Source organism: Coenobita brevimanus, chromosome 47 (assembly GCF_032717465.1).
Source record: "Coenobita brevimanus isolate Jiangsu-jjx chromosome 47, ASM3271746v2, whole genome shotgun sequence".
Classification (NCBI taxonomy): Eukaryota; Metazoa; Arthropoda; class Malacostraca; order Decapoda; family Coenobitidae; genus Coenobita; species Coenobita brevimanus.
In genome coordinates this window covers 16406045-16415349 of record NC_137000.1, presented here as the reverse complement: position 1 = coordinate 16415349, position 9305 = coordinate 16406045, and the positions used below count along the sequence as shown (strand labels likewise).

The window sequence follows — 9305 nt, the reverse complement described above, 5'->3', positions numbered from 1 at the left end:
AAATGTGCGTGGAGAAAACTAAGTATGGGAACAGAACCACCAGCCACCACAAAGAACCATCCCAATAACGGCACATGTTATACTGGCTTCCGAATGTGGCTGCAGTGTGAAGCAAATTTGATTCGAATGTCCTCTTTAGCTTGTAACACATGTACGGGAGAAAATGGATACTGATTTACCCTGAGGAGTTTCTATATTAGAATTAAATTGCGGGATGGCATATATTTTCTCACAAAAGTTGCTTTCATGTAGTTTTTAATCTTCCTACCACCAGATGATTTGATTTAACTTTGCAAAGTGTAATGGATTTGGAGGGGGTAAATATTGTATTAATTAGCCCAGTTTGGTGGTAGCATGACTGATATTAAACAAATGCCAGGATGAGTTAAGAACTAGAATGCAAGGGGCGGGACTCGAGAAAATATTAGACTGTGGTCCTGGTCATGGCGTCCGGGACACCGTTTTGCCCTATTATAACACCTGACAGTGAAGGAGACATTTGGCACTGTTGAGTATGCCCTTCCTTCTGTGTTTCAGATGACAGAAAATATACATTTATAATATCAGTGTGTGGTCCTGTACTGATTATTAATTGAGGTAAATAATCATTTGCATTTTCAGCCTTTTTACATTTTCATTTGCATTATGACTTGTACTTTTGTCTATGATATCTATATACTGTTTTTCACACAAATTTTGTTTTCTTGCCATTAACGGCCGTATGCTTATAACTTTAATCGTGAAGTGGAAGACAAGCCGTTATTTTTCCCTAATCCCTGTTCACCCGGCAGTACAACTGGGGAAACTGATGTAATATCGACTATCCCAGGTCGTATTCAAGGGAAAGATTGAACCTTACAAAAATTCATCACATTTCTAAATCACCTTTGTTCACCCGATAGGCATTAATTCAAATATTTCCTTTTTTTCTCTCCGTCGCATGATTCAGAATGTATTGTGAAAAAAGTAGTAGGTTTGACTTACCTTCACAATCTAAGATTTAATAATACAGAAGAAAGTATGAAAAAAAAAAAAAAAAAAGGTGAATGATGAGCTACAAATACATCACCTTCTTGAATACTTGTCTATCCGGGCTTCCCTCTGCACAGCATAACAGTGTTGCCACAAGCTCATGACGCCTCCAGCATGTGCTGGTTAGGACTCGGATGCACTAACAAACGTAAGATCAAGTTCCTATTCTTTTATCCATCTATCTATAGCCAGGCGCCATAATCCCGTAATGGGTTGCCGTTTGTCTTTGTGTTAATTGCTTTACTTGGAGAGGCATTAACCCTCCGCCAACCCATTTGGTGACACGTAGGGAACTCGTAAGGGTTGGTTACATGGTTACCACTCAGCACTGTAAATGGTTTCCTGGCTTTCAGAAGACCATTAGGCTCGCCACCTGAAAAGGAATGAAGAGTAATAAAAAGTGACAGGAAAGATGGGAGAAATTGGAAGAAAGGAGAGCAGACACAGAAAAAGAATGTTACAGGTGAAGGCAACACTACACCAAGTTAGTAGATGATTGTCCTCACGACCTAGCTTGTTCTTAACTCAGATATATAATTGCAGGAATTAAACGAGGTCAGAGAAGCATCAATTTTCCCCTCCCCTTGCTTTTCATGTCAAAACAGATTTTAAGTGTAAGTTGTAAGAGGGAACAGACACAGTTTACTTAAGAATGTCAATCTAACCCTTTCACCACGATGACATCTATTTCATTATCATCAGACCACCACCAGACAGCATTCTTCAACGACTTTTTTTTTTCTCTCTCTCTATAAGCGACGGGGTGGATTAGTGTTTTATCTAATGCTTCCATTTCGAAAAGTATCCCCGACGCTAAATATTACTGTGTGAAAACAGCAACTCTCATACTGGTATATAAAACATCCACGGGCTAAAGAGGTTGCTTAGCCCTTTTAATTTTTTTGCTGATTATGGAATGGGAAGGATGCTTGAGCGAGAATGGTCAGATGACAGACGTGATGTGTATAACTTTTCATTCATTGCCAGACGCCATGTATCCCAAACGGGGTGGCCAAGGGCTTAGAGTTAATTGTTTTACAGAGAGGGGCACTAATCCTCCACCAACCCCACTTGACACGTAGGGAGAACGTTATGCCAACAGCATCTGGTGTTCCCAGGCGGTCACCCATCCAAGTACTAACCAGACCCAACGTTGCTTAACTTCGCTGATCTAACGGAAAGCGGTGTACTCAACGTGGTATGGCCGTTTTATTTTGTGTTTTTTTTCTTGTTGCTATCAGCCGTTTATACTCAGCTTAGGGGCGACTTCGAACTGGAGGATTAGATGTAGCCTTCAGTAGCCATTTCCCTGTCAGACATCTTCCTGAAGTTGAATGAAATCGCCTGGAGGTAGCCAAAAATAACCAAATAATACGCCATCGTGGTTATTATTCTTGCTCAACACCGGTCATGCCTGGCCCATTAGACCCGTCTATTGCATTTGTGTTTGTCTCATAGGTTCTTTAAATCGTTGACGTTGTGTCTGCATCACAGCGTAGCGCGTGTTGTGCAGTGCTCCATAATGTGTGTTATGTTGGGTGGGCCTATTGTGGGAATGGGGTGAGCGTCCTCTGTAAATTCACCCAACCCAGATTAAAGCTAGTTATTAAGGATGACTGGGTGGTGTCCTAATCTAACCCTGGATAGGTCTCGATCATCTCTTTTTACCTCTGATGGGTGGATGTCGGGTGGGAGGGGGGAGGGGGCTTTTAGCATAGTGTTCTTATCGAAGTGTTGTATTACCCTGTTCGTGCTGGAGTGGCTGGTGGTGGGATGTTGCTGAAGAGGGTCTGGTTATGATTGTTTGATGAGTATTTCATGTGTCTACGTGTGCTGTGTGGCTCTATCATATAATGCCGGAGTGCTGCTACGTTGAACTGCATGCCTCTTATGTCAAGCTAGTCTCTGACTAGGAGGACTTTGGTTCCAGTGTGTGAATGAGCTGTGGGAGTGGTTTCTATGCCGCTCCGCGCCAACGTAGTGAAGAGATTAAGATTCTGATAGTTATTTAAGCAGCTTCCAGTGAACATATCCCTTAGAATTTTTCTTATTCTTACTACTGTCAAATGATATTCAGGTAAAGAAAATGGCTTTGGTAGTGACGGGGTTAATGAAGGCTATATCTAACCTGTACAGGTCGACAGGTTTCTCTAAGCTGAAAAAAAAAAAAAAAAAGTTGTGATGGCAAAATTAAAACAAAATACCACACCGGACTGAAGGAGTTATCAGTTTCCGGTATGGACCAGTTGGAAGTAACCCACACACTTTTCATTACCTCAGGGCAGTTAATGTATTTTGGCAATGACATCTAATTTATTTATAATATTTTGGTCACGAACAATATAACTGGTACTTCAGATGTGTTTAATCATCTCATGGTCGGGACTGCTCTAATATTCTTTCCAGCAAACGTCAGACGATTACAATCAGGCGAGAATTAGTCATATGAGTCTGAGAATGATAAGATTGTCATCATTAACCCTCTCTTGATCGGAACAACTTAAAGATAAATATACTGTGCCATATACAGTCAGACGATTAAATCCATTGAGGGTGAGTCAGCTGGAGTGTGCGTAAGTTAGATCACAATGACATTTACGATGAACATCAAAAGAAGCCATACACTTGGGGAATCTATGCCATATTTTCGTTAGCCAAGTAGATTTCGTAACACCTCCTCCTCAGCGAGTTATTTTCCATATGACACCGTATATGTCACTCTTGTGTATTTCAAATGCAAACCAAGTCAACAATAAACATACATAAATAACACATATCTAGTTATCTATAATCCAACCCCTTATCTCAGCAGCAGGATTGTCGTGACACGGAAGGTACTCAATCCAGATATATAGGGCGAAAGGGACCCTTTGGACTTCATCTTTCATAGAACACATACAGTCGGAACACTTTACCCATTAAACCACCAAGAAGCCATTTGTTGGTTGGATGGTTACCACCCAACATGGCAAATGGTTTTCTTGCAAACAAAAACCGTTTGGCCTGTTACTTAACATACAGTCACCTGTAGCCTACATCGAGTAATCGGATGGTGGGCACCCTCCAAATACCAGCTATAAATAACATATCTAACTGTCTGTCTACCAACCATTTTTTTCATCAAGAGCTTGAAGGCCCAGGGCTAAACTACTCAGTCCCGACAGTTATGGTAAGAGTGACCAGCTTCGCTCTGCCATGAGTGGTATTATGGAAGCAGTTACCTCCAATTAACCCTCACATGTAAACCCCCCTGGATTCCATCCAACTGGAGCTCCTTAACCATTGGGCTACCATGCGTTATTTCGTCATGGCGGCAACACCCAGAGTAATAAATGGATTCCTGGATTACAGAAACAGTTTGGCTTGTCACTCGCTGTAATACAATACCTAAAGGTAACACTACATAAAGTGAGTGGATGGTGGGCACCCCACCTTCCTATAAATAATATATATGAGAATATAAAAGTGTAATATGTTAACTAAATCTGTGAATAAGTGTTGCGAAATCCCCAGTGCCAACCAAAACGGGCTCGATTTGTTGACTTGTTAACACACCTGATGATTAACAACTGACGGATTTTTTCCAGGACTCCACTTGGGTATCAAACAGCAGACTCACGAGGTGCAAGACGGGGACGTTTATCTGTCTGTCTATCTATTGTCAGACTCCTTAATGCCGTAAAGGGTGGTAACTGACAAATCGCCTCCATGTCGCCCTGTCCTCTGTTGTTCGGTTGTCCTCCCTCCAACTCACACATCCCTTTCTTATATCTCTCCACGTCATTCCTCCACCTCATTCTTGATCTCCCCCTCCCACTCTCCCCCTCCACCTCAATCATATACACTCCTCTAGCCAGTTCTTCATGCTAAGTCCTCTCTAAATGACCCAAATCATCTCAAAGTACTTCTCATAACGTTGTCAGTCACATCCATATCAGTACCACAAGGCTCCTTTACTACCCCATTTGGATGTCTCTCTCACCATGTAACTCCACATGTTCCTCTTAAATAACTCACTTCCACTGCTCTCACGCTTGGCTTGTGTCCTAGCAGGGTCCAAGCTTCACTTCCATATCTTGGGGTTTTGGATGAAGATCGCGATGCTGTCATGCAGTGGCTTTTTTACTTCCATGCTCTCTTCTCTAATCCTTATTACTGCATCCAGTGAACTAGCAACCTTTCTACCCTGCTTCACCCTTTGAAGCACTTCATCCTCTAAACTTCCTTTCTTACTCACACACTACCTAAGTACTTCAGTGCCCTCACATTCTCCATTCCCCACCATCCGGCCTCACTGTGCGTTCTGTGACTTCACTCCTCTCAAAGACCATAAATTTGCTCATCTACACTTACACTTAAAATCCGTTTCTTACATACACTCTCAAACTCATTTGCCAAGCTGGGCGGCTCACATTCATCTCCACTTACCAATGCAGTATCGTCAGCAAACAACAGTACAAGAAGTTCCCACACCCTTCCCTCTCTCATTAGGGAAAATCCAACATCCACTGCCCTACCTTGTAACTCTTTCAAAAATTAATCCATATATAACATGAACAACCTCGGAGACGTGACACAACCATTTCAGTCCAACATGCAGATCAAAGAACTCAGTTTACTAGCCACACTCATTACAGCCCTAGCGCCCTCATGCATACTCTTCTTAGCATTCGACAACTTCCCATCTGCTCCATATATTTTTCATATCTTCCACGTCCTTTACCTATCTTCTCCGTCACATGCTTTCTCCAGATCCATGAAGGCAGCCTAATCTCTTCAATAGATATTTTTATACCAAGCAGTTTAGAGTAAATATCTCATCCACGCAAACTATTCTCTTCCTAAAACTCCCTCATCTTCTCCAACTTATAACTCGGTTATTACCTTAACTATATCGATGAATACCCTACCATATATTCTTCTTACATTGAGAAGACAAATTTATCCCCGTGACTGCCACACACTTCTCTTTCCCCTTTTCCTTTGCACAGGAGAACAGTTATTCCTGACTTCCAATCCTCCAGGACCCTACCTTCCAGGAGGAAGGCCAACCTGTACATCTTCCACATCAGTTCTATCACTGTCACTCTTGTTTATGCCAACATTTCATCACACACTCCATTAATTCCTGGGATTTTCTCAGTTTCGAATTTCTCCATTTCTTCGAATACTTCCATCTACTGATCTTTTCCTCTTCTTCACCTCTCTTCTCCTAGCCATTCTTCAACCACTTACACTTGCGCTATTTTCCTTCTTTAAGTTCAACAGTTCCTAAGTGCTCCCTCCGCATGCTCACTTTTTCTCACTTCCCCCCGAACATTCTGCTATGTTTTTAGCTTTCACTTCTCTGCTACTTCTCTTATCACCCTGTCTTACTTTCTTGACTTCCTTCCAAAACAGTTTCGTACATTACCTCCGTTTTACGCTCAGATTTTCTCCAAACTCCTCATCCACTCTTTTCTTACTCTCTCTTACTAGTTTTTTCACCTCTCTCCTCTTCTCTAAATATAACTCTTTTTCCATCTCTCAACATCCTCCATTCCTCTACTTCCCATCCAGTCACTACTTGCTTTCATCTCCTTTGCTACAGCTCGTTTCATGTCTTTTCTCTGTCATGCCACTCTTTGCACTCCCTTATTGGGAAGTACGGTACATAATTATGAATTGCTTTTCTGGACATGTTTAGTAATTTTTTAATCAGTCACACTGTTATAAGTTTAAATTTGGAATTTGACGCTCTTATAATTATTGACGCAAATGGAATTACATGATTATGCTTTGTGCAGTCGACAGTGCCTGTCACTGTGAATTAAAGCAGCAAGTCGAAGTTAGAGAAAGAAACACCGATGTGGAGCTTAGTGTATATTGACGTTTCGCCTCATGGCCTCCTCAGAGTACAGTTACAATTACGATATAGTTGTATTCTGGGGAAGCCATGAAGCAAAACGTCAATACACACTAAGTCCCACATCGGTGTTTCTTTCTCCATTTGTCAACGAACAGTGAATTAAGTCGAAGTCAAGTGGCAGACTCTATAAACATGCACTGTGAAGTCAATATACACGGTGGGCATAACTCCAGAATTATATTCCAGCTACTGCCAGATTTTATTCAGCTGAGAGTGAGTCCTAGGAGCTGAAGATGTTAAGTATGGGATGTTTAGTGATTTAACAATGTTAACATTTTGTCTACATCAGTTTAGGCATCGGTATGAAAATAATGCATGAAAAATAGCTTAACCCTCACATATCGATGACGGACATGCCCGGCATATTCCTACTACCCTAATATTATAAGATTCAGCTTAGAAAATTTATTTTAAACTGGGGCGATTAGTTATAGCCATTATCCACTCCTTCACTACCGTGGCTGGATAAAATCGCTGAATAATATCGTCTGGTGGTAGTGAAAATAAAATGAAAAAAGTCGGCACCGTGTTCAAGGGTCCAAGGGACAATGAATGAGAGCAAAAGCCACTCAGAGCAGTGAAAGCGTCAACAGAAGTTGAAGTGCATATTTTGAGCTAAACCCGAATGATTTTGAAGGTCTTGTTATTTAGCCTACAATCTATGGGCTAAGTTTAGCGCCCAGGGATTGCCTGCCCCTAGTGGAAAAGAAACATTCTTTCCAATTTGGTGAATACTGTATAAAAAAAAAAAAAAAAAAAGTACTGAAACTCAGCAATATTACGAAAATAACCTTGAAGTTCAGTTTTCACGTCTAGGTCTTTGGCCATGGCATCGCTGTTACCACAGGAGTGATCTATAAATTTTTCTTCAGAAATCCTGTGTTCATTCGTAAGCCAATTTATGATCAGTTCTTATTCGGAATTGCGATCAGTTTTTTTGAAAGAGGAAGACACATGAGAAGCATTTGCACTTCCCATTTCCTGTCCCTCCGGCAAAAAACATATGGTACTTACAAAACCCGTCTCATGTATGTTTGTGAATCAGCCCACACCTGCAGGTGCATAATAAAAGTAATAACTAGAACATTAGAAAGCAGTAATGGCTGCAGATTATTGAAACATTTTCTCTGTCAGCTTCATGGAAAGTGCCATTTGGTACCGGTATATCACGATTGTGAATTTTCAGTTTATAAGATTACATGTATTACAAGCTGTAAAATGCATGAAGATGAAGAGATGACAGTGTGCGAACGTCCGTCAGAACAAGGTCGAGGCAGTTAAATGACCTGTAATCCCATCGCAACATTTATTTTCTATTCCATATTTTTGTGTCCTGCATGGTTGGTTAATAGTCCTATCATCTTTATGGCATGTTTCGAGTGCAATAATTCTACATCATAATGGCACATTCTGATATAAAGATAAAATGAGGGATGGGATTACATGTCGTGTAACTGTCACGACTTTGTTCCGATGGTTTTGGATGCACTGCCATCTCTACAGCTCATGCTTTTGTATAAAATGTTATTACCTCTGCCAAGGAGGTTATGTTTTCACCCCTATCCGTTTGTTTGTTGGTTGGTTGGTTTGTGAGCAAGATTACACAAAAACTACTGGACGGATTTCCACGAAACTTGGTAGAAGAATGGGCCTTGGCCCAGAATAGACTCCATTAAATTTTTGTGCGGATCCGGATAAAGGTGCGGATCCAGGATTTTTTTTTTTTTTTTCACTTTCTTTAACATTGCGAGATAGGGCGTTTTTGGACATCGTAAACTTTTCAGTTAATATTGCATGGATCTTGATTTAAAAAAAAAAAAAAAAAAAAAAAAAGCATATTTAGGATGTTGGTATCTACGAATGTGTACAGTTTGGCGCGGATTCATATAAAATTCCGGATCTAGCAGATTTAAATATGCTGTTATAGGGGGGTAGTCTTTTTCTATATAGGATTAGATTTGACTGAATTAAAAGGAACTGCATGTTGGGTCTTGGCGGAAGTATGCGGTCTAAGTGTCATTCTAGTTTATACAGTACTTGTTTTGCCGATGTTTTAAAGCCTTTACATATGAAAACTCTAAAGGTTTTTTAAGTTACTTATCTCAAAAGCGTCGTCGTCAAGATTTTAATGACTGCTCTGACTAACCCACTCCCAGTCGGAAGTCTCTCTTAACCTGAATAAAATGTTCTGGAGATAACAACAAGGAGCACCAAGACGGCCCCGCAACCACGCCTTAAGATCGGTCATTGACCGAATTTTTACCTAGCTTTGTGACCTTGACCTTTGACTTATTATTTGCAAACCTGTTTTACTACATATTTCCGTGACCACGAACCCCTCCATCAAGTCTGGTCAAAATTGGAT

The 9305-nt window shown here is 40.8% G+C and overlaps 1 non-coding gene across 1 annotated transcript; it reads right to left on the bottom strand.

Moving 5' to 3' along the window:
- Positions 1 to 2125: 2125 nt before the first annotated feature.
- LOC145399163 (5S ribosomal RNA) lies at positions 2126 to 2244 on the bottom strand. Its single transcript, XR_013897238.1, has one exon. It is a non-coding gene; the product is annotated as a 5S ribosomal RNA (ribosomal RNA).
- Between the last annotated feature and the right edge of the window lie 7061 nt (positions 2245 to 9305).